Consider the following 26,586-nt stretch of genomic DNA (forward strand, 5'->3'; position numbering starts at 1 on the left):
CTTTTTTTTTAAATAATCTTGTTTTCATCACTTACCCTTAGTGAAGGCAGCCATTCCACAGCAGATTTCCCAAGACGGATAAATGACAAATCTTATTAGCACTGTCTTTTAACATTTAAATATCTTTTCTATAGTTGCTTTTATTTATTTGCCATATGGAGATAATTAAACTGTTTCTTTATTGGTAAAATTCCTCCTTATACTTATGCTCTAGCTTTGGCTATCTGAAATATGAAGATTTTTTTTGATTCTGTATTGAAACAGATTTCTGTTGCTTCTGAAAATCCCCTTAAGCCGCATTTTTAAAATACTAAATTAATTAGCTCAAAAACTATGTGGAATTCTGAAAGTTTACTGAGAGAGTTAATTTACAGTAACTTTGCTGTTTCTTCTCTGTTCAAAATTACTAGATGTTGATTGACTTAGTGGAAGAACAACAGTGCTCAACACATTATTAAACATTCCTTGCGGTGAACTAAGACAGTGAATCAATCTCTCATGTTCTGTAATGTATATTGCCCGTCTGGCAAGATACTATCTCCTGAAGTCTGAAAACAAAGCTTAGGGATAAGGGTCAATGAACACTCCAAAGAACAGTGCCATTGGCCCTTGCCTACTGTAAAGTCTTAATACTTTTTTAAGATATCTTGACTGTATGATATCTTCTATAATATATGCTTTATGCTGCTCTGAAAGATATCTCATCCAGACATTGACTGGTGCAGGAAATGCTGTAAATTCCAATTGATACAATTCACCGCGACATGCAGAAGGAAAGAGAAAGGCACATGGCGTTATCGTATCTGCGTAGCGACAAGAGCAGATGGAAACTGCATAAAACTTTTGTGCTAAATAGCTGCCTAAAAGCAGATGTAACTCTGCACTTCTGACCTTTGTGAAGTCTTACATGGCTGATGGTAAATATGGCGTAAAATATTCCGGTTGTAATTAATTTTGGGAGTTGGATCATCAACTACTATAGTTTCATATAAACATTTGGATGACATCATTCAGCATATCTTCAAGATTTTTAATTCTATGCAAACTGTAATTTAGTAATACCGATCTGTTCATCTCTCCAACAAGTAAGTCTCCACAGACAGGTATGATGCCTTTAAAGGGCGGAAGGGAAACTGGAGGCATGTATCAGATCATGAGAACTAATTCTATGCTATTACCATTGGAGCCTCATTTACTATAGTTTTATGTCCTCACAGTTCTGTTTTTGTTTGTTCTAAGTGCAGTTATTAGTTAAGGACTTTGGAGTCCCCCTCTAATATGATATTGCCAAAACTGATCAACAAAAAAAAAAAATCCTATTTCTATTAGACACCGATACAAAACCATTGTTTCTAAAACCTAAAGCTTGTTGACTTAGTAAAGGAAGAGGAATAGTAGAAGTTGCTATTTGAATAATTTACTGTACTTTATACATGACAGGATGGGGTCAGAGAAGAAAAGTGTAAACAATCCTAAGGTAAAATCTAGATTACTACCTCTGCTACCCGCTCTTTACTACAGACTCTTATTATGCAAATTGTGCTCTTTAATTGAAGTGTAAATTACTCTAATGTACATCATCTCTGAATTTGGCGTGCTGTTTTCATTCATTTTGCATGACCCCTGCATTCTGAAGGAGGTATTAATTAAAGCACTATAGTAGACAGCCTGGCAGCAAGCAGCATTATTAGCTGGTGTAAGAAGAACAGAGCATAAATTCACGTCACGTGTCACATTTCTAGCTTTCATCTCATCAACTTTGAGACTGAGCTCCATTATACATCTGTGTGCTTCAAGCAGAGAGGCAGTCTTGCTATGCTAGAACTTTAATGCTGAATGAGCTGGCATAACAGTCTATGTTACACCCTTATGTGCCAGACTGACACCCTGACCTCCACTTGTAGTCTGTTGAAGTCTAAGAAGAAAGTAGAGATAAATAGTTGCATCACACTCCTCTTATATTTGTCTATCAATAGTATAGGTCACTGATTTTAAGCTGCTTCTCTGATTCAAGCTCTGTTTGAGCCTTTCTCTCTCTCTTAATTGAAGCAGGATCATCTGGAAACTGCCTTTTGTTAGGAAAGCCAATTTGGAACAGTTGAGAATATTTCACCTTTTCCGACCTTGTCTTTTTTTTATTTATTTTTTTTAATCATAAAGTGTTCAGGAGCTCAACACTTCAGTATTTCTCTGCAGAGAAAGCTACTTAATTGTCTGTGACCCACCTACAGCACTCTTGGCTATTGTTTTTAGCTTTACCAGTCACGTTTTTGGGAGACATCAAGTAGAGATGGAGGAACCAAGGAAAGACTGTAAATCAAAAGAACATTTCATGTTCTTTTCATGTTCACTGCAAGTGAACCCTTACTTGCAGTAAGGTAATACAAAATGGTAATACAAAGTAATACAAAAATGGTTCATGATGTACTTTGTTTCTGCCTAAGTACTTTTTCATCTGTCCTGGGAGGAGCAGGGTGTGTTGTAAGTTGTCTGTTTCTGAGATGTAGATGAAACTCTAAGAGTGAGGTAGTTCTATAATACAATTTATTAATGTTCTGAAGTTTCCCACTGGTTTTCACAGTGAAAAGTTTGAGGATTGGTAAAGAATAGAGGATATGTAATATATTTGTTTTAGGATAATACTTAGGAATTAGGGCTGCAGGATAAAAGTATAACAGTATAACAAAGGAATCTTTAAACCATGGCATCAATGGCTGGTAGAGTAGCAAACATGGATGCCACCTTACAATGAGAATAATTTGACAGGCTCTTTTTCAATATGGCATGTTTTGGTTCAAATATATTTCATTTTATTCTCACCAGCAAGAAAGACAGTATAGGACAGAACAAATTCTGATATTTAAATGAACATGCAAGAGGGCAACACAATTGTTTACATATTATATATTTATGTAATTATTTTTATGTGTTATATTAATAGGTAATTATTTATTGTGAGTGTGGTAGGTGTTTGCTGATCAAGAAAGGGTGTAAATGAAACCTTCTTACAGCTGAAGGAATCTTCAGTGTTGGAGGCCTTATTAATCACAGGCAGTTTCAGTCGCCTTGGTATATGCTGGAAGATCAGAACAGTTCAATGAAATTCTCTTAAGACTGGGAATGAAATTCCTCCTATTGTAGGAAAAGATCAGCTCCAAGACCACCTAAGGAACTATCCTTAGCGATTTTCAAAACTCTGTGGGGTCACAGCCCTCAACAACTGCACTGGGTGGGCTTTGAGCTAGTTGACCCCTGGAGGCTCTTCCAGCATACATGATTCCAGGAGCGTGTGATACAACAGGTGTATAAGATACCTTGTAGTCAATCAGCTTTTATTTCTTGTGCAATTTGGAAGAGGCTGGGAAACAACTGTGCAACTGTTCATTCTGAAAAACTGTTTATCTCTGTTTATCTCTAATTACATGCCTTTACTGGTTTTCAAGCCTATATACTTCAGACAGTACAAACAATTCAATAGAATAGTTGGAATTCCTAGTGTGACCAGAGATCACCTGCAGCTGCCAGATTTGAAAAGCAACCAGCTGCCTTTGTCATATGTCAGTCCCCTCCATCATATTAACGTCTACTTAATCATAGCATGTAGATTTGCTTTTCAGGAAATAACAGCAAAATAAGTGATCCATGCACAGATTAGTGCCAGCCATTTTGTTTCAAAATTTTAAAATCTAGCATATGAGTTCTAGTTTGGCTTTCATTCTTTCTGATCAGAAAAGTGAAAGAGTGTGTTTCCTTGCTTGCTTTTTTTTTTCATTTTCTTTTCTCTCTCTCTTTTTTTTTTTTTTTGGTTGAATGTTCAGCTCAGCTTTAGCAGTTTTCTCTGAGATCTATGGAAGAAAAGAAATCAGTGTGCAATGTTTTATTGGCAGCTGGCAGCTACCAAGAGATAAGAGTCAATGTTTGTGCCTCCACTGGTTAAAGGAGAGATAAAGTGCACTAATGCTTTTATTTTCTTTTTTTACTCAGTGCAGTCTGTACAAGCCTACCAGCCAGCCATCTTAAATGGTTTTGTTTCTAATGAGTCATATGCCTATCCGAGGTATTTGTAGGCACTGGTTTAGGTAAACCTAATCTGATGGATAAGAATGATTAGAGTACAAAAGGCAGAAATCTGTAAAATATTGGAGTTACTAATTTCACAGCTCAGGGAGGAATGGGTTTTCTGCTGGCTGTAAGAAATGGTCACATGAAATATCCCTTTTGTTTTCTCGGTCAGTGCTTCTGAAATGCTACCGTCTCTGGACACATTGCAGATTTACTTTTGTGTGTGATGTGGTCTTCCTTGTTCTTGTTCCCTTGATTGTAATTCTTCCTCCATCAAAGACCTCTTTCATCTGTGAAAGACACCTGTGAAAGACCTTGAAGGCCAGGATTGTCTTCTTTCTGATGGCTAGTTGTCTTCTGTACATAGTCTCTTCCACATCCCAGTCTTGCTTAATTTTCTTAGCCTACATTTTCCCATTTTCAGTTGATCTGATCCTCTTTTTCTGTCTTTCTAAATGTCAGTGTTTAGTGATTACTAGTGTATCTTTTGACATAGTTAGCCTTTTTTTAAGACACCCCTATTTTTGTCAAATAGTTTGAGCTTGACTTCTTTAGCAGAGCAGGGAACATAATACAGAAGGCAAACAGGAAAACAATCATATTTACCTTATGTTTATATAGTATAAAAATCTCACTATTGAAATTTTATGTGAGAAAAAATAGTTTTGCCTAATGTTGTGTGTGAACTCGGGTGAAACTTTCAATAATGCCTGTTCTCTTTACACTCCAGTGAGATTTATATCTGTAGAGGATGACTATATCTTAGATGAATTCACCTATATATAAATAATATGTAATAGATCAAAGCCCTAATTTATCAGTCCAATTTATCCTGTTTACAACTGAAAGAACACGGTAAATATTCAAAAAGTTCAGGCAAAGCTTTGCATAAGTGGATACTTGCAAGTGCTACACTTTGCTACAGGCTGGCAATTTTGTAACATTTTCCTGTAGTGGATTGCTGTAATTATCATAATTGCCATTACCTAATCAAAGAATGGACTGACACTCATTTGCGCTGGACTTCCTTTGAATCTTTTGTCTGGTTTTTCTTTTTTATTTGATTAGAGAGTGAGCTGCAGATACACCAGCAACACGTCAAGGTCTTTGATGGATGGTATGGGCTTCTAAGGCCTAGAAAGCAAATATATTGTTGTCAATGCTGGATGGAGAAACTGCTTGCTCTTAAGCGGTAAATCCTGATAACTGAAGGTTTGCGGTGAAATTTCTTTAGCTTCTGTTGAAGGAAACCTAACAAACTTTAAATATACTTGCTTTTGATATAATAAACTAATTTGTAAGGAAGTAGAATGTGAGCTATGCATTCCAGTCAGAGAAGATCTAACCAATTAAAATTAATAATAATTTATAAAGTAGATTAATTTTTTGCTGCTCCAAGTTGTCATCCTCTTTTGGTTCGCTTAAAAAATGCTGTCTGACCTTAAGTCAGGATTTGTGAATGTCTTGAGTACATGCAAAGATATGGGAATGATTCACACTGCTGAAAAAAATTATTCATTGAAATGTGCAAGAGTAATTAGAAGAAGGAATGTTTATGCAAGGAATACAACAGGAGAGATAGATGCACGTTCATTTTACATTTGTGGAAGTGACACAGCTATTTAAAATGGAAGTGCCTTTAAGTACCTTCTTTCTCATAACTGGTATATATCAAGTATTTTTTGTTCAATCACAGTAATAGGAGACATTACAAAAAAATCTCTGCTGGGAAAAAAGAAGCAATTGAGGTGTGTGTATATGTTTATGTGGGAGAGCTGATTAGATTTCACAGCTTGTTGACTAGAACAAATATCTTCTGTAAAGTCATGAAGTTGTACTTTGCAGTAAAAACTGAGATGAAGGCCTGTATTGTCCAAAATTTTTACTCATCCTCCAAATAAATGTGTGTATATTGAAACATTAGTGTATGAGTCATTTGGAAATGCAGAACTGACTTGTTCTGCACAATAGAATCAAGTCATCATGTTAAAGAGATGTTTTCTATTGTAAACACCGAGGAATATTCTGGGTGAGGTTCATTTCAAATTTACCTAGACATCAAACTGTGAGATACTTCAGTGTTTGGTTTTGCTGGAATGATAGGGCTTCTAAAAAAGAGGAAATCTTCCCATTTCTTCTATATTTCTGTGTTACTATAAGATGAATTGTCATAACTCATACTTTACCCTACTGTCTTTAAAAGAATTATTATTGGGCTAACTTTTATATGCCTGCATCTGGGTTCTGTGAATCCCATCAGTCTATGAAATTATTTACCCCAACTGTAATGTTTTACTACAGTGCAAATAAAATTAATAGAAATCTACATGGGCTGGAGCAAAGAACCTCTGCTGTTGATATGCAGATATGAGTCCTTTTTCTGACTATCTTGTAGTTTATTGAGTGTTTTGAGATGCCTTAGCAGTGACATCTACACTAGCAAATTAAATACTTCCATGTATCAACCCCAGGCACTGCAGCTTGCTGGCCTGTAATGTCAGATTGCTAGAACAGCTACTGACCCACTTTTACCCTGTGCCAGCTGGTATTCTTTCCAAACAATTTCTGCTTATAATTCAGGAACTAATGTGGGCTAGTGACTGTTCCCAGTAGGCAGTCTGGATGAGACCACTCTCATGGAAGACAACTTGATAGTATGGATGCCAGTCCTTCTATGTCAATTGGCCTCAATGCCAGGGAACTGTCCCAATCCCATTTAATTGACTAGAGAAGAGACATCTATCAAATACTGCACTGTTGTTATTATAATGAAGATTGACTTTCTTCCTGCACTGTGTTGGTGTGGTATCTAGGTAGTGTTCAGAAAAAGACGAAAAAAAGACAAGAGCTTCCAACACACTTTGTAAAGGACCCATTGCTTACTCTGAAGCTGTTACCTGCTCTGTGCTTTAGTTAAGACAGTCACTTGTGTAAAATAAATGCATCAGTGCTGTCTCAAAATTGATTTTGTCTGGTGTGACAGATGATTAATAGGTTTCCATGTTGATTGAGTAGTTTGATTTCTTCCTTCTTTTGTTCTTCTTTTATAAAAAACTTTTACTTAAAAATATCTGAAAGACCCTGAAAATTCAAACGAAGCCAATTTTAAGCTGAGAACAGTTAATAATTGAAAGTAATCAGGTTGTAGGTGAATATCATGAGATATGTTTTTTTCAGGATCTGCTTTTTGGAAAGAAAGCCTGGACTTGATGGAATAATTTTAGAAGTCCAACTTTCCACAGTAAAAATGACACCCCACCGTTTTTCTTCAGACTAGATTTAGACCTGACCAGGTTCTAGCCTAATCAATGCTTACTTGCTTATCTGTCTCAGTTTCTTCTTTGAGGAGTTCCTTGTTTCTCTCCAAGTATCTTGCTATGTCATGCTTAGGGTGCAAAATGAGTTATTCCACTCTGTGGTAACTGAGTATTAGTAAGTGTATTTGAAGCATATAGTACAAAGATTAAAAATTTCTTTAAATTCTGTAAAGAAGAAAGCTATTAGAAAGCTAAGGAAATTTTATTTTTCTGGTAGTCAGAAATAATCTTGCATGTTTATATCAATAGCTGTGTTCTGCTTTATTAAATTCTGAAGTGCTGTTTGCCAACTTTGCAAGAAGCACTGACTGGTATATTAGAGATGCAGGTATTTCTAAGAGTCTGAACACTATAAAGGTAATTTATTAAGTCAGCAAATCTCATTTCCAAAGTATGTAGGTCTTTTTTTAACAAACTTTAACAAGTAATAAACTTTAAGAAATTAATACATTTAGCAAATGGTGAATTTAAATCAACATGACATTGATATTTAAACAGAACTTTTACTGTGCTACTTTTTGAGGTTGCTTCTTTGGTGTGAACATGCTTAATAATCAATATATGATTTGTAAGGAAAAAAACACAGTATCTTGCAGGAAAATGTAGCATTGAATTTTTCTTTTTTTTTTTTTTGATGAAACTAAAAAGGAATGCTATGAGTTGTTGTTAAGTAAGAATGTCTGTAGAAAGATGTTCTTTAGAAAACAAGTTCTTTAGAGTTTCAAAATAAACAGTTGCATCCTTGCTTTGCATAGGAAAACTGACATGACAGCATGAGCTCCCTGAGATAGATATGGAATTGTTTTCCTATTTTACGTACTTCTAGAGATATTTGAGTATTATGAAACCTGAGCAGAGACTGGACTAAATATTTTACAAAGGAATGTAGAAAGAAGTGGGACTGGGAGGAAGTAACTAGGTTTCTGATTTCTCATTGAGAGTTTTTGCAGTTATCAGCGAAAAGTGGGAAGTATAGTTAGTAACTAAAAGCCTAAACACTTTCTAAAATCTTTGCTAGATATGTCTAAATACTGGTATGAAACTTTGGACAATAACTCTAAGGTAAAGGTGTTTCCTGCAATTTATGTTTAGAGAAAACTTTTTCAAAGTTCAGTGACAGTTCAAAGTCAAGAAAAGTCAGGCTAAAAGCCAGTCTCCATATTGAGAAATTCCCAACAAAAGTCTTCTTCCCAATCAAAATTTTTGCCCCTGAAGTTGAGGTTCTTTTCCTGAGACGGGGTTCACAAAGCTGTAATACATTATGTCATTTTTGTTCCCTGAATAGCACTAATGCACTTCTTTTACAGGAACTGCTGCAGTTTTTCTATGCAATGGACCCATGAGTTTAAGAGTTCTGCCCTTTCCTTGCCATCATCATTTGTCCAGTGCTCAGTATACTTTCAGGAGACAGCTTAGTCAGTTCTGATAGGAAAATTATTTTATGGCACACTTGAAGTCAGATATTTGTCTGTGTTCTCTTTAGTTTGTTGTCCAAATCGCACTTCAGAAAGCCAATAAAGGAGGACAAGACCCAAAAAAATAAGTGCTTATGATTAAATCATACTTTCAGTGAAATTTACAGTTACCTCAGCCCTCCAGTTCTAAAAGTGAAAGCACAGTGTTGGGTAAAACCAAGCAAAACAACTGTCTTACATTATAGAACTTTTCAGAAAGACAGATAAATATCAGATTCAAAAAACTGCAGTCATAAAAATATTAATACTTGCTTAATCTGATCCCTCTAAGACACAGAGGAAGAGAAGGGCATGCAAATCAGATAATAAACATTAATTTTCTTATTTGAACTTTTGTATTTCTTGGTTGTTTTGTGTTTTTTTGTGTTTTTGTTTTTTTTTTTCTCTCATGAGTCATAGCCATGGTTTTAAACCTAAGGTATCTGAAGACATGCTGTTCCTGATTATTTGCAAAGTGCAATATGTACAGCGTTTCTTTCTCATGTGTACTATAATAAATAATTAATATCTCCTTTACTTACTTATTATAAATCAGTCATTGCCTAAATACCTATTTCAAAATGACAGCACTTCAACAATTAATGTTTTTGGAAAGTTGTAGGACAGAGAACTGAACATGAAGCTATATGTCTGGTGGGGTCCTTTTTATCAATTTACTCAAGAATCTTTTAACAGCATTGCCTGCCTCATTTATGCAGGCCAACATTGGAACTGTGTGTTTGGACTTAATTTGTACGACCCTTTGCTTGCTATACATGCCTTTCTTCTTACTGTGAGAACTGTCCATTTAGTAACTATGCCAGTACTGTGTATGCTTATGAGGCTGTGGAACATACATACACAAAAAATCCTTCTTTCTAAGTGGGTCATGAACTCAGCCAGTTATTTCCTACTAGGGACTTGTTTCCAAACATAAGGCAATGATTAAGAATAGCCTTTGAAGAGAAACCTGGAGCATAACACCTTCTTTCAAATTTAGAGATTTCTTTTAAAATAAATGATCTTTAGACTTGTTTGTAGTGTCTGAAACTGATAATCTTATCCCACCTAGCAACTTACAAACACTGCTACTTATTGTTATTGCCGGTAGATGGCATTCTTTATATTAACTAAATAAACAACAGTTGGAAAGTTTTTTGTCAGCTTTTTTCTTTACAGGGTGGATGATAGACATTTGTTTTTCAGGGTATTCATGGAAACGATACATACCTGATATTTTGAAATGTTTGACAAAATTACTTCAATTCAGCAAAGTGATCTTGCCTTTTTCTTTTTTCTTTTTTTTTTTTTTCCAAAATGAAAATGATTTTGGAATCATGTAATGATACAATGCAACTCATTCAGTAATTTTTACTTTTATTTCAGGTGAGGAAGAGGAAAGGGTTTTTCTTTTCCTCTTCTGAAAGATAAACCAAAATATTTAATGGAGAGTTAGAGTTTAATATTGTTGCTTTCATTCTAGAAAATTTAAAATTTTTTTTTCTGCCCTATTACTTACAGTCTGCAACACTTATAGACTAGAGACACAACCATTTTTTCTGTAGTAGTTCTGTAATGACCTGTGACAGAACTGAGGGAATTACCCAGGGACATGAGTCCAGGTGTAGTTATAGCTCTCCAACTGTTTGGTGGGGGTTTCTTTCCCCTATTTAAATGCGTAAACCAAAGCCCACTAAAGTTAACAGGGAGATGTATACTGGCATCAGAATTTTTTTTCACGTTTCAGTGCATACTGAAGTAAGGGGGCTGCTCTCAGAGAAAGGTACATTAATGGAAGCTAACCAGAAGATTTTCATGCATTAATCATATTGGAACCCATGACCTTTACAATGATAAATGAGCAAGTGAAGTGTAGAAGATATTTCAAGATCCATTAAATTTCAAAATGTATTACGTATTCCAGTGCATAAGGCAGATATTGATCCTTGTGGCTTTTGCATGTGCCGAATGTTTATTTCACAGGCAGGAAGTAGATAGGAGCCAGACACCCCTGAGAGAGTGTGGACTAGAAGACTAATTTTCCCAGCTGGGATACTGGAATACAGTACACTTAGTTCAGTTTGCTACCACGTGCAAACTCATTCCATCACTTTGTGCCCGTAGAGTACCCAGATGTGAGCTTGAGGTGAGTCAGAGCAGCCTCTTAGATTCTGGGTAAATGAGCCTTCTCTGGTTGGAGGAGGTACTGCCAAATGCGGAATACTTTCCAGCTACAAACTATTGGGGATGACAAATACGTATCTATGAAATAAGGAATTCATATCAGCAATGGCTTAGTTTCTAAACTTAGCCTTTGAATGGCAGTGACTTTCAGTCCGTTGTAGTGTACAGCTGAGTCAAACTGAAGAAGTAAGTAGAAAGACCCTTTGTCCCAGTAGGTCAATTGACCTAGATAGACTTAAGCCCTCTAATACTGAAGAAAAAACCCCAGATTTTTATCTTACTACACATTTGTGCTTACTGGAAAGAAAATCCATTTTTCCTGGGACTATCAGAAGTCCTGTATATTGTGACCTGGCTGCAGTGATGATTCTTGTCATAACCCTGTAATTCGAGGACCAAGCTGAGGGCCAGGGAAGCACAAAGATATTTTAATTATGTTTATGATTATGGACAAAATGCACATGGAAAGAATATTCAGGTCATTAATAATGCTCTGCTACCCAGAGGTTATCTCATTTACCCTGTCTTCATTGGAAATGTCCTTCAAAAACGCTGCTTACTTAGGGAAAATGCTGCCACATGAATTTGTACCAAATGCCACCTTAACACATAAGGAATCACATTAATTTTAAGTAGCTTGAGAAGTAAGATGTTTTTTCCTCACTGCACAAAGGTTCAGATTTTTATGCAGAACATGCACTGGAGCATAATTGAAGAGTAGCTCAAAGTGTTTCCCACTCTTTAAAGATTCATATAAGCTTCGAATGAACTCTGAAGCTAAAATGGATTTAATATAAACCAGAAATATCACAGACATATGCAGACATAGTTTTATGATGTAATGACATATTAGAATTCTGTTTTCTGCTTATCTGTTAAATTAGAGGGTCAAATTAATATTTGTTGAGTAAATTTGATTTAATATCCTAATCCATGCCTTTACCAAAAAGCACAGACTACTAATCTGCTTTATCATTTTTGGAATGATGATTAACTTGAGCTGGAATGCAAATGTTATAAATTCTGGATCTTTTCATCAAGTTTTTACTTGGAGCAACAGTTTTTGGATTTGTACCCAAATGAGTAATAGTTTTGTATTATTAGTTTCAGTGTGTTTTCATACTTAAAAGCTGTTACCATAACCAAGAAATATGCTGATCTTTTTCCCCAGTTCTAGATCTAGAAAAAATGGGATAGATAATCCAAACACCCTGAACTTTCTTTTGTATTAGCTATCTTTTTGTTTCATATCACAGACTCAAAGATACTTCTAGATACCTCTGTGTGACCTTTGCTACTGATCTGATAGTAATTGGAACGTGATGCAACACTGATTATCACATAATACGGAATTTGCAAGAAATAAGCAACTCAGAGGTCTCTTGGTTTCATATATATGATGTAGTGAATTTCACTATTGGCATCTTACACTGATTAGTCATAGGTGACTGATTTTTGACTGGAGATATAACCATAATCTCATGGTCAAGAAGTTGTTTGTCCAGTTTTTGTGAGGATACGGAGGAACAGTAATTGAATAATAAACATTCAATGATAACTTTATAAGCATTTTGAGTAATTAACACAGCAAAAAAGGGTAATGATGAATAGAGGAAAATTATAAGCAGTGTAAATATGGTTCTATCATTTCCTAAGCCCTAAGAGTTTTTGGTGGCAATGGCAGTGAAGCAGAAGGCAGGGGGAAAAAAGCTCTGAAGAGACAGAAGGAAAGACATTACAAATATTGAAAAAAATATTAATTAATACTAATACAGGTTTTCCAAAGGCCTGAAATGAAGTGCATTATGATGAGCAGTTGTACCTAAATCAAAGAAACTTGTGCAAAAATCTGTCACCTGTAGAATTATGTCACAATCCAAACTTCAGGCATTAATTACAGTTCCATTCTTGAGTCATCTCAGTGAATATATTAACAGTAGATCACAGGAATTTCAGATAAAACCTCTCATTCCTGATGCTGAGTATTGTCAATCTTATAAGCATCTTGAAGAGATCATCAGTCTTTTGGGCAGAAAGCTTGCACATCTGTAAATTTGCAAGTTTTATCAGTTTCTATTGAGATTAGGTAGATCATTTATCAGATGACAAACTTTCAAGGATAATCTAATAAACAGATACTCTATAGAAAGAAAAGTGATCTGTAAGAGTTCATTCTCCTATTCAGCAGTTTTTCTTGCTTCTATGTTTAATTTGTAAATTTTTCAGATTAGAGTTTATTTTCTTTATAGCAAACAGTTATGAAACTTGACATGATGGGTTTGGATCATCTAGTCTTAGCTGCAATGCAGATAGGACATGCAAACATAGCCAGTGGTAAGTAATATCTCAAATAAAATCTGAGGCTCCTTTAGTTGTAAATGATAACACATTAAATGAATGACCTTATAAATAACGCTCACTGGTATGGAATTGCATATTGACTATCATTTTGTCATATGACAAGTATATCTGTATTTCTGAAGAGCTCTTTCTGAGGTGCTAAATGGGGTTCTTTCTCAATGGGAATGACTCATATCATCACAAATTTGATATTGTGACATTTTCAAGTTTTATTCCATTTTGTCCATATAGCTTAGTGTTAGATTCTTGAGAGTGTTATGTGTTGGCTGAACTGAATCAGCAAGGTGACATAATCTCATCTAGATTCATCTAAAAGGATTGTGGAGCAATAGATCATTTAGATAATGGAGTGCTAGAATGATTTATTCTGCTTAAAATCTTGTAAAATAGAAATTTCTCTCCTCACAGAGGGGTGACGTCTTGACAGCCACCTTTTATGAGTTAGGAAAAGGCTATTCTGCAGGTTTTCTTTGGGGGTTAACATACCTAGATTTCCAGTAGTGAACCATTTAAGGTGGATGACTATAGGCACTGCATTTTCAAATGTAAAACTTAATTTTCATATATCTTGCTTTTGCCTGTGAACAGTTGAGTGGGATTTATTTACATGAGTACTTCCAGAAAGTGAATCTCGAGTTCGGAAACTTAGAGTTTTGCATTCTTTCTGCTGCACTTCTATTATTGAAAACTTAAGACAAAGCTTGGCTCAGCAAACCAACAGAATTTTTCAGTCTCCTTCCAGAGGCAAGTAAATAAGCCAGTCAGGGACCTGATTACAATCCTTACGTAGAATTACTTTATGTCAGTAAGGACTGTGCGGTGCTAAAGAAAATGCACTCTGCAGTATTTTACAGAGAACATGTTATAGTTTCTACACCTTTTTGTGAGAATCCCAAATACCTTGTGCCTTGCAAGACTGACATTTCATTGTAGTTAATGTCCTTGAATTCTGCTGAGTATTTTCTACATAGTTTTACATGTCGGAAACCTTCAGGGGTTTCTTCATTTGATGAAATAAACACTTGTGAGGAAATAATTAACTATATTTCTTCAAGAAGTTTTTGCTAAGTTTTCATATTAATGATATATTTCTAAAATACGATTTACCTAATAATGTCAGAAATGTTTCAGTGTAAGGCACTATCATCAATAGCAAAAAATCACATAATCAATGTATAATGTAAATCTTCACTCAGCTTTTTAAAACTCCTTTGGAGACATGGGGGGCTGAATGTAGAAATGTTTATGACAAGGTGGAGTGTTCCTACTGTATCTGAATATCTACATACAGCTCAGTAGTAAAGCAGTAAAAAAAGATAAAAATAGGATAAACTTGGAATAATGTAAAATGGACCTTGAATTTGAAGAAGAAATTCAAACGCAAAAATAAATATTCATTCTCTTTTCCTCCCGCACAGGGTGCAGGTGTCAAGGTGCTGTGGGGGGTGGGGTTGCAGGAACAGCCTCTGTGAAGGATGACTGGAGCTGTCCCATGCCAGGCATAGCTGGTTCCAGACAACTCCAGCCAACCCATCACAGGGCACAGCTGAGTGCCTCAGACACAGTGGTGGTGGTACCTCTGAGAAAGTGTATTTAAGAACGATCAGAAAATGATGGACAGAGAGGAGGGAAAAAAAGAGTGAGAAACAGCAGTATGAACACTGAGGTCAGAGAGAGGAGGAGGAAGAGAAGGAGGTGCTCCACCTCAGAGCAGATATCCACTGTAGCCTGTGGAAGACATACTGGAGCAGGAGAGAAGTGTGAGGAAGGAGTGGCAGAAAGATGTTATGGCCTCACCAGGACTTCCATTGCCCCCTTCCCCTGTGCCTCTTGTGGCACGGTAGGAGAGGAGTCAGAAATGCAATAGTGAAGCTGAACATGAGAAAGGGGTAGGAGATGTTTAGTTTCAATGTTTGTCTTTTTGTTTCCCAGTACCCAAATTAGTAATTGAATATCTATTGAATAGTACCAGATATTAAATATTCATTGCTAATAGTTAAATGTTTATATTATTATTATTATGAAAATTAATTCTCTCCAAATTGGGTCTGTTTTCCCTGCTGAATTTAACATCAAAAATCAGTTCATAATTCAGATGTTTAGATTCCATACGGACATGTACTGAGGTCATTAGTTTCTGTTTTATTTATGAATGAAGCCATGCCTTCAAGAAAGACCTATAACTCTGATTTGGAAGGTGAACACAGCACTCTCTCTGACTGCATTTTGATGACTAAAGACATTTCTTACTATAACCATTTGCAATATAAATACCCTACGAGAATTTAAAAAATAAACAAGCATGAATTCTGAGACTGGCCCTCTAAGGAAAGAGAAAAAAAGGTTCCTTGTTCCCACAAAATCAATGCTACTTTAATGATTCATTTGTCAAGTGGTAGTTATCTGTAGTCAAGAATAAAAGACTAAAAATCATTACATGAAATTTTGGGTAATGGTGGTGATGGCAGTCATGGATTAAGACTGAATATTGACTACTAATACCTGGTCTGAATAATCCAGGTAGGTTGAAGCACAAGCTGTCAATACTTTCCCAGAATTTCCTTACAACTAAGTTCCAAATAGTGTTATTATGTCTTAACTTGGTGTCATATTAAAAGAAATATCTGGGTAGTCCAAAGAATCAATCCAAAAATCATCATTCAGGAAATGTAGCCATTTCACTGTACTTGTTTTTGAGTATTCATATTTTTAAATGAGGTCAAATAGTATCAAATTTGAAATTTCTTTACAATTAGTACTACATGGCTACCAGGATAGGAAAGAATGGTACATAAAAAAATAAGGCAAACACCTCTAATAATAGGAAAAGTTGATGCTATACTAAGTCAAATATATAAATTTCTGTAAGCCTATATAGTCATAAAAAAAAAAAGTAGCTAGGAAGATTCCTTTCAACTATTTCTCTTCCTTTCTACTTCATACCTTTTTAAAAAACAGTACTTAGAAGTATACTCTCCCTTTGTTTAGCTTTTCTGTTTTAAGCTATGACAACAGAGTTTAGTAACACTGTGTATCTGTTGTGGTTTAGGAATGTTATTCCCCAATTTAGTACTTTCACTAAAAGAAAACCACAAGCCACTCCCCTCCCACCTCTGGTGGGATGTACAAAAGGCAGAGATCCTTTGCTGAGATAAGAATAATTTACTGGAAACAGTAATGAGATAAAAAAACAAACAGTAACAGCAACAGTATTAGTAGCAAAAATGCTCACCAAGCCCAGAACAACAAAAGACAGTGATGGACCCTCCACCTGCTATACTTTCTCCATGAGGAGAAAGGAATGTGAGAGACAGAGTCCCTTTCCCTCACCACTGGCAATGGTGTAAGATGGTATTGAATAACATTAGGGTCTTGGCCATGCCCACACAGTTCCAAGCTCCACCCTCTCACAGCTACTGAGAAAAATTAACCCTGTCCTTGGCCAAAACCAGGTCGGTATCCTAGGACAAACATCAAAGGATAGGCTAGGACTAGTTTTACTGTTTTCACAAGTAACAGCAGATCTCTGAAGATCAAGCAATAATTTATTAATGGAGAAAGAGTTGAACAATTGGGACTTAAAAAATGTCTGGTTTTATTTTTTTTCCCCCAGCTCCATCTACTTCATTATTAAACCAAAAAATTTCTGAGATGATATTCTGGATGGTAGTGACATAAGTAGAATCTGTTCTCTATTCCAAAAGGTCCCAAATAATAGTGTTTCTAACTAAGCCTGTAGCAAAATTTATTGTGCAATTTTTACACTTCTTACAGCTGTGTAGAGTGCTGTGAACTTCATAGAGAAATACATCACAGGACAGTTTTGTAGTTTTGCAGGTAGCTTCAAGGTAACCTCTTGCTTCAGTCTGAGGTAGCTCAGATCCCTCTTAATATTTGCTTTCAGAGACACCACATTGGTGTTAAGGAAAGATAAAATACTGCATGGTGAATCTTTTAAATGGTACTACTTGTGCGTGAGTAGATGCATAATGTCAAGCCAATGATTCTACTGTGTCTATATGTTCAATAAACCAAACTGAGGTTTATGTCTGGGCTCTGCATTAGTCACCAGCTATCTCAGGCTTAATTTCAATTACTCTGTCATTATTTGTATTCTCATAGTGTCTCTGCTTTCCACTCAAGTAGGAAGCAGTATTTCTTTAAGCACTGTATGCCTATGCGGCAACAAGTGATGACTCTTGTCTGAAGAGGTTTCCTGTTTAAGGAGGGACTGTTCTGTTCCAGTGACAATAAATAATGGCCCAAGGGAGATGAAAGGGAACATTACCTTCTCTGGCTTAGTGTTAGCTGAGATTTTAATTGTTCTCTTGTCTTCTATGTTATCAATTATAATGTCACTTTATCTGCTCCGAGTTTCAACAAACTATATGTTTTATTGTGAGGTCCGATATTCCCCTGTAAGAAATACATAACCAGATACTTTAAAACAGAATGATAGAATATTTTGAACTTTTAGTCTGCAGTACTAGTAACACCTTCTTTCACTGCCCATAATGGGGTTCAAGAACCTTCCTAATTGCTTACCACCTTAATGGATCCATGAGGGGTGTTTACAGTAATTAATACTTCAAAATAACACAGATTAATTAGATTTCATGATATATTTATTGCTATCTTCATATTTACTCTGTCAGGGATTCTTTACACTGCTTCTTATTTAGAATGGTTTGGGTTTGTACTTGGTGTTATGAAGACTTTTGACAAAGAGAAATATTGTGCAGTTCTAGTAACTAGTACAGACTTGGTATCTGTATAAGAAATTTCAACATGATTATCTACTTGATTTTTTAATTCACACCTTAAAACCTGATTCAAACGGGACTTTGGGATACCATAAGGAACAGAAAAAATTTCAAAACAAAGTGAAAATTCTTGCAGAATTATGTTTAAGTGCTTGTCTAAGTTTTATTTGGCTCCCCACCAAGTCCCCAAGACCCAGCACAAAAACCTCTGGCAAAGAGCAAAACAAAAAATACTACGAAAAAAAATCCAGATTGGCCAAACTATATTAAAATATATGTATTTACATATATTACGGTTATATACAGTTGAAATACTAATACAATCCCAAAAGGGAAAGGGAAAAGAGAAAGGAAAAAAAAAAAGGACAAAAAAACCAAAACCAAAACAGATATACACAAATAAAAAAACCCCTCAGGATCTAGCAAACTAAAGAATTTGCAAAAGAATATCTTACTGCTTTCCTTGGGATAGCACAGTTGCCCAAATGCTGCCGCCACCCTACCGGACCCCGGATCAGCAGGAACAACAGGCCCTGTAGGCCCGGCCAGGCCTCAACTCCCCCCACGGGAGCGAGACCGGCCTTGTGGGAGTCTGCTGTGTCCAAACCTCGCCGGAAGGGAAGAGACAAAGAGGCTTCTCTCTCCATCTATTTATGTGTTGGATTACGTAAAGGAATAGGATGGAATACTTCCTTCCTTCCTTCCTGGTTACCAGGAAGGAAGGCCTAAACTCAAAACCATTACAGTGCTATTTGGTAGAAACTGAAAGGATTATCTTCATTTTACAAGTGCAAAGTGCAAATGCATCAATGGCAATGAGGTTTACAATTTTACTCACAACATCATTGTATGCAAAATCATATAAAAGACTGTGTTCAAAACACTGTCCATATTGATGATTGTGTTTTCATTCTTAGGAGTCAATGAGAACTGTCTACACCACTTTCAAAGTTTTGACCTGCGTCTGAAGGTGGTGAAATTATCCTTCTGAATGTCGTTTGAATTCTCTTGGGGAGTGGGAGAGGAGGAAAATGTTGTTAGAATAGAATAAGACAAGGAGTAATTTCCTCTCCTACCCCTCCTGCCCCGCCCCCCCCATTTTTCCTTTTGTTTTTCCTTCCTGAAAGTATGCCATTTGATATCTGGAAAAAAATGTGATTCTCTGTACCCTCAATTGAACAATAATTGTTCCTTAATTAATGAATTTTATATGCCTTTTCTCATCTGACTTTTTATAAGGTTATTATGTAGGCTTGTGGATCCATAGGCAATCTTGAAGTGGTCCCTGTTCTTCTGTGAGAGATGCATGGTAGGGAAATGAGCTTTGTAACATAGAGTTTGGCATGTTAACTGAATTATTCTGAGTCTTCCAAAGATTCCGTGGTTAGTGGTGGGATACGGAATCAGATATACTATTGCTTTGCTCCAGTACAGCAATTCCTGCATTGTTCTGTTTTGTCTATGCCGAATCAGGATCTCTGTGTGTTTTGGTTGATTTATTCATACGACTACCTTAACAGATATTCCATAACAAGTGGTACATTTTAGCTTCTATATAAACAGGTAGCACAAAACTATTTTTAGAGTCCTCTCTAAATCTTCATAAATAGATGATGTCTTCTGTCACCATACATTATGAGGTTACAGTCAAATTGACCAGTGTTAACGTGGCATTAAAAATTCCTTCCATGGATAGGTCTTAACTTCTAGGAAAAGAGAAAAAAAGGTTGCAAAGCATGTGAATGTATTCCTTAGTCAACTTGTTGAGTGCAGAAGAGATCCGAACCTATCCACTTAAACTTCTTTTTCCTGTTGAAATTACTTCTTTTTTCCTGAATCACTGTGAGATCTACATTTTTCTTCCCAACTATTTCAGACACATCCTGCAGATACAGCTAATTAAGAGGCAACCACTAGGAGTTTCCCCCAGTGCTTTCCACTGATTTGTTTTTGTTTATGATGTGCTTTGTTTGCTTCATTTCAGTGACACATTTGTGCAGTCTTATTTAGCCTTTAGAGCATCAAGTTACTGGAGCATCAGTGCACGCAGCATGAAAAGAAATGAGTCATTCACGCATTCCCAATCTTTTGTTTCCTCAGCTGATTGAAGGGTTCAATAAATTACTGTGGTTCATAATGACTGTAGAAGTTAAACACTATTTTTATCTCTTCAGCTGTGTTTTAAATACAGCATTGGGATCTATCATTCTGCCATGGAGAGAGGCTCTGGAAGCATATGACAACTTATAATCTTTCCTCCTTCACATATTCATGAGAGAGAAAGATTATGCATGCAAGCAATAACTTTACACATTAATTATTGAGTCAGATATCAGGAAGACCATAACTTCATGAAAGACAATGCACAGAAACACTTTGATTCGAAGAAAAGATGAAGCTCAAGGACAAAGGTCCTAAGGTTTGAATAACAGCAGATGATTTCTTATCCTTCCTCTTCTACCCCTTATCTAAGTCTTGGGCTAGAACATTTACATTATGAAAAGTCCCTATGGAAGAACAGAAGTGAGTAGCAGGAAATACAGCTGTTCATTGGGCTCGTTAATGGGCTTGGGCAATGTCTGACTAGTGCCTATTACAGACTGGTGTAATGAGATCCTTCTCTGAGTTGTGATTCTTAGCATGTTGCAAGCAGTCATCAGGGCTATAACTCTAAAACTTTCAAAAAATTGCTTTCTTCCTGGAAAGAAGATGAAACCAGACAGTTGCAGCCTAGACCATGCAGCGTGAGTGGTGGGCTTCTACTTTATCCTTGTGCCCTCTTATTACCTTATTATTTGGCCTAATGAATCAATGCTCAGTCTTTTTCTCACTCTTTTCCAAAGGAAGTGTTTTGATTTGAGAAGTTGAATTGATGATTTGTGTTAGGAGATGTTGAAAAAGAACTACACTTTGTCCTCCTGGCAGAGAATGGTAATGTTTGTGGCAGCCTTCATGCTTTTAAAATTTCTGACCTCCTCCTGAGAATCTTTTACTGCAGCACAGATAAGATTTATTTTTGTTGTTTCATTTAGGATATAATATACCTTTGTGCCTAATTTGGATTTGTGATCTTAGTGTAGACCTCGTGCTAGAGCTTAAGACAAACCATCAGGTATTATCATCTGTGACTGACTGAAAAATAAGAACACAATATTTTTTATACAAGCTATTTGATTTTTTCAATCAAAGAAAACTGAAAAATAAGTTGAAATTTCTTGATATAACGTTTAGTAAGATTAATGATGTTATAGTTTCAGACTTAAAATTGGCTTATGTCTGATGGGAGGTCTTGCAAACTTTCATCTTCCCTGGAAACTACATTTATAATAAATGTGGACCCCAGTTTTGATAGTCTAAGATTGAAAAGCAGAGTAGCTCATTCTGCTTTAATGGATGTCACTTCATTTCTAACTCACTTTTTTTTCTGAGGATCCTGCACCCAGTGGGGCAAGTAAATTGAGTTACTTGGAGTGCATCCTTTATAGAAATTTGAAATCTATCACTGTTTTAAAGGTAGCTGGAAAAGCAAATATTTGAATAATTAATTACAATGTTACTTAGAAGTAAGTAAAATACGTTGTTATTTTGATTCTGGTCCTAACTTATGTATATGGAAAAAGCATAACTTACTATTAAAAAATAGTATACAGCCATTGCAGATACAGATACATAATTTCATTTCAAAGAAGAGCAGGGTGGAGATGTTTGGTTCTATAAAATATTCCATTTCCCAGGTTGTTTCATATTTTTTTTGATGAATCAGAAAGTGTCGAGTGCAAATATGCATAGTGTATTTCCACCACAAGCTTTTGGGAAACCTCTATTTGTTTTTTCTCTAAAACCCTCAATGGTGACTGATTAATCAACAAACTTTTTTTCTTCACCTCCTGCAGGAGAGATATTGTAATAATTCATCTAAAAATTCGGTTATTTTTCTGGGTAAGGGAAACTCATTATAATCTTGGTGCAGTGGTATTTCAGAGGAGGAAAAAAATTAAAATGAAAAAAAAGTTTTACTATGAGAGTGACCACACACTGGAAGAGGTTGCCTAGAGATTTTGTGTAATCTCCACCTTTGGAGTCATTCAAAACCAAACTGAACACAAACCTGGGCAGACAGCTGTAGATCATCCTCTGCTGAAAAGAAGGATTAGACTAGATGATCTCCAGGCATGCCTTCCTGCTTCAAATATCCTGTGATCCCTGCTTATGGCTCTGTGACTTAGATTAGTTGAAAAAACTTTCCTACAAGGGCACATTAATCTCTTGAATTTTGTGGTATCGCTTCATGGCAACAGTTTCATTTTTCCATCAATATAAATGAATTAATTACAGATAAAGTACTGCAGTCCCTTAGGACTCGGTTACTTGGTCCATCTCTTTGCTGATTTGAGATGGTGTGAATTCATTTCAATAGGCTGATACTGAAGAGCAGTGTTGTTCATGTATTTCAATGAAAAGGAACAGCTAAGACACTCCTCAATGGATGTATCTCTCTGGTTTATAAATCTGTATAGATAGTGCTGTTAATTTATCTTGTGAGGTGTTTCCTTTTTACATTGTGTAACAACTGCATGAGAATTGAAGGGTCACTCATCACCTAACTTCCCAGGAGATGGTTCCCTTGCAACAGGCACTCATTATGACTACCCGGCCTTCCCTGGAAAGAGAGCATTGACAGCAAGAGGAGAGCAAAAGCAGGGAATTCAGAGAGCTACTCCTTCTAGTTTTCAGGTTTTGGAAGGATACATCCCTCACTGACTAGCTTACGGTTCACTTTAGACTTTGTGCTGCCTAGTGGGGCTCTCCTTTACTGAGATATTTGGAGCCACAGGCATTCTTAAATTTGCATTTATTTTCTTTAAGAATCTATATGCGCAAGAAAAATATATGAGCTTCCACGCAGCTTGAGTTCCAGACACATCTCTCTAGTTACCGTGGATTGCATCTAATCAAGATCTTTGTATGGTATGTGCAGCTGTCTAGGAGTTAATATGATTCTTCAGACAAATATATTATTTCATTGGGAATATAGATCATGAATGAGCACAAAACTCTTCAGCATTGCTAAGAGTTTGTCCATAGGGTCTTCTACAGAAAGTCCTGAGTTTGTATTTCATAGCATTAGCCATGCCATGCAAGATGTAGCTTCAGAGACGAAACCACGTTAGTGTAGCAGCATGCTTGAGTTGTTGAATTCTGTTAGGCATCTGTATTCATGCTGATCATAGAATCATAGAATCATAGAATCGATTGGGTTGGAAAAGACCTCCGAGATCATCGAGTCCAACCCTTGGTCCAAATCCAGTCCATTTACTAGATCATGGCACTCAGTGCCACGTCCAATCTGCGTTTAAAAATCTCCAGGGATGGTGAATCCACCACCTCTCTGGGCAGCCCATTCCAATGCCTGATCACTCTCTCTGTAAAGAATTTTCTCCTGATATCCAACTTAAATTTCCCCTGGCAGAGCTTAAGCCCGTGCCCCCTTGTCCTGTTGCTGAGTGCCTGAGAGAAGAGTCCAACCCCCACCTAGCTAGAACTTCCCTTCAGGTAGTTATAGATAATGTAGCTTTGGATCTAGCTTTGTCTGGAAAGACTGTATAGATCAATCCTTAGAGGTTTTATCTCCCTCCTAGCAGAAGGAGAAGGGTGGGGTGAAGGCTGATATGTAATTTCTTACCCTTTAATGTAGATGCAACCAGTGTCTTGTTCTGTGTGGAACTTTTTACAGGGGCATGTAATGATAGGACAAGGGAGAATGGCTTTAAACTGAAAGATAGTAGGTTTAAACTGGATATTAGGAAGAATTTCTTTACTGTGAGAGTGGTAAGGCACTGGAACAAGTTGCACAGAGAGGTTTTGGGTGCCCCATGCCTGGAAGTGTTCAAGGCCAGGCTGGGCAGATATTTGAGAAAACTAGTCTAGTGGATGGTGTCCCTGCCCATAGCAGGAGCATTGGAACTAGATGGTCTTTAAGGTCCCTTCTAACTCAAAACATTCTGTGATTCTATGAAACATGGAATTGCGCTGTTTGACTTGTGACAGTATTTCATGATTTTGTAGATCTGCATGCATACACTACTCTGTCTGCCATTCTAAATTTGCCTCCATTTGGAAACTATTTTAATTTGACATTTTTTTGTGCTGGGGAGGTTATTTTCCCTAGAATTATTTTGATCTTCAGTGTCATAAGTCATGTGATCATGTAATTTTGATACAGCTTGCTGTGAAACCTCAACATTTGTTACTTTTGCCTTTAAGAAACACTTTCATGCATGTGGTCTTGCATGGGTTTTATGTATAGAAAATAGCTGTATCCATCTGTACTACAATTTTTCAGATCAAGGTCTTTTAGGGGGAAAATGCCTATGAAAATAATTGCGTTTATAATATAGAATCAGAAGCATGGAATCACAGACTACTTTGGGTTGGAAGGGACTTCTAAAGGACATTTAGTCCAATCCCCCTGCAGTGAGCAGGAACTTCTTCAACCTGTTCCAGTGTTTCATCACTCTCTTAATAAAAAATGTCTTCCTTATATCTAGTCTGAATCTACGCTCCTTTAGTTTAAAACCATTTTGCCCTGTCCTATCAACATGTTGCACTTGGCTTCTCTTGACATTTGAGGTGGGGATTGTTTGGTTTTGGATGGAGATTTTATTGTTCTTTTGAACACTGAACCTCTCCTCAGCAGTGGTGGCTTTTTTAGGGTAAGTCTGAATTGTCTTTCAATTAGATACTGAAAGTGAGCTGGGGTTCTGTGTATGATTTTATATGTATTTCTTATACTGCATAAACTATTCAGTTTGTGAACAGTTTTCCCTTGTGTCGTGAAATTTCTTGGGAAAATACATTTCTTTTTCATTAATTGCAGCTATAAATAAAGTAGTGGAGAAACAGATAGAGATGAGTGTAATGTTTCCTGTTGTGATCTTTGAGACAGGATGGATGAATGAGTCATTCATTTAAGTAGCAGTGATGATAACGAAGGCTTCAAGGAAGATATTAAATTCTGTCGTTGTGATCTGCCTGTGCTCAGACTCCAGATCCTGAAAGTGACAATCCCAGAATGTCCAGGTCTGCTGCAGCACAGTCTGCTCTGGCAGTTGCCTGCTGCTGCCTTGCCTTGTTGACCCCTTTTACCATCAAAAATTTTGAAAGCCAGACCATTACTGTGCAAAGTGGAGAGCCCTGACGTCTCTGGCAGTGATGCTGAAAAGCTGGGGAGAAGGCAGGGCTGCTGCTCTTGGGAAGGAGACAGAGAGTGACTAACTTTTTAAAATAAATGCTTTATTTCTGTAAGTGTGTGCACTTCAAGAGTTTTGATGTGTTTTTTATGCTACTGATGTTATAGTACATGTGCTGGCTGCTTGTTTTCAGCTGATGTCTCCACTGCTCTTTTTTCTCTGACAACTGAGTATCAGTTTCTGCCCTTGTCTTATCTACAATTTCCACCCCCTATAACTTATGCCTCCCACTATTTCTCACAGAAAAATAATGAGTTCTGGTGATTATTTTCCCTATTTTTACCCATTCCTTCAGCCACAAGCCTCACTAGCCTCCCAGCTCCAGGAGGGGTAAATGAAAATAGCAATGAAATTAGTAATTCTTCTGTGGCAGACTCTTATTTGCTGCTGTCAATACTCTGCCATAACTCAAGTTCCTCGGGAGAAGGGTTAAAATCCAAGCAATTGCTAGAACTTTACATCTTCCTGCACAGGAATTTAATAACACACCAGTCTTTCCGTTGTATGGAGCTACTGAGAGGAGGCTTAAATATAATTTTCTTATGACTGTATTAGCAAAGAGGAGCCAAACCACCTTCTTTTATGAAATAAATGCTCTTTAGATCATTACTGCTTGCTGTTATTAGAAAACCAAACCAAACAAAACAATAGATTTGTAGAATTAATTGCTTCTAAGCATAGAATTTTTTTTTTATATGTTTCTTTTATATGTCTGAGTAATTTCGGGTACTTTTCTCTATAACAGCAGTAAAAGATCCCACACTCATGCTAAATTTAAAGCTATTTTGACAAATTTAAACTGGTAATACCAGGCCCATTTTGTTTCTCTACTTAAATGTTTACGGTAAGTGTGGAATGCTCCGTCTAGGCCTAATTTCCAGCTGAAATCAGGTATGACAGAGATTGTCAAACTCATTGTGTTCAATCTGGTTGGCAGTAATGTGAGAGGGGAGATGTTCAGTTTTTTTCTTATTTACTAAAGAGAACTCTGACATTTCCTGGAAAAGGGCTGGGATGAATTTTTGATAGTCTGTAAAAATCCATAAAAGTAAACACAACTTTAGCATGCTAAAATCCAAGATGGCATCCTGGTGCTGGAACAATGTTTCTCACAACTGGGATTTGCCTTCTGTCTGTTCTCTCATATCACTTCAATCACTCACAGTGAAAGTCATGAAAAACAGTGCTACTTTAC

At 36.5% G+C, this 26,586-nt stretch overlaps 1 protein-coding gene and 1 long non-coding RNA gene across 3 annotated transcripts in view; one reads left to right on the top strand and one right to left on the bottom strand.

Annotated features, from left to right (window-relative positions):
- ITGBL1 (integrin subunit beta like 1) overlaps nt 1–26,586 on the top strand; it is a 139,032-nt gene that overhangs the window by 76,701 nt on the left and 35,745 nt on the right. The gene's annotated exons all lie outside the window — the stretch shown is intronic.
- Nucleotides 2,981–18,785, bottom strand: LOC135407003 (uncharacterized). The gene is made up of 5 exons (XR_010426628.1): nt 18,597–18,785; nt 17,667–17,794; nt 12,874–13,063; nt 10,064–10,253; nt 2,981–3,076 (listed from the first exon to the last, which is right to left on the bottom strand). It is a non-coding gene; the product is annotated as an uncharacterized LOC135407003 (long non-coding RNA).

Source organism: Pseudopipra pipra, chromosome 2 (genome assembly GCF_036250125.1).
Source record: "Pseudopipra pipra isolate bDixPip1 chromosome 2, bDixPip1.hap1, whole genome shotgun sequence".
Lineage (NCBI taxonomy): Eukaryota > Metazoa > Chordata > Aves > Passeriformes > Pipridae > Pseudopipra > Pseudopipra pipra.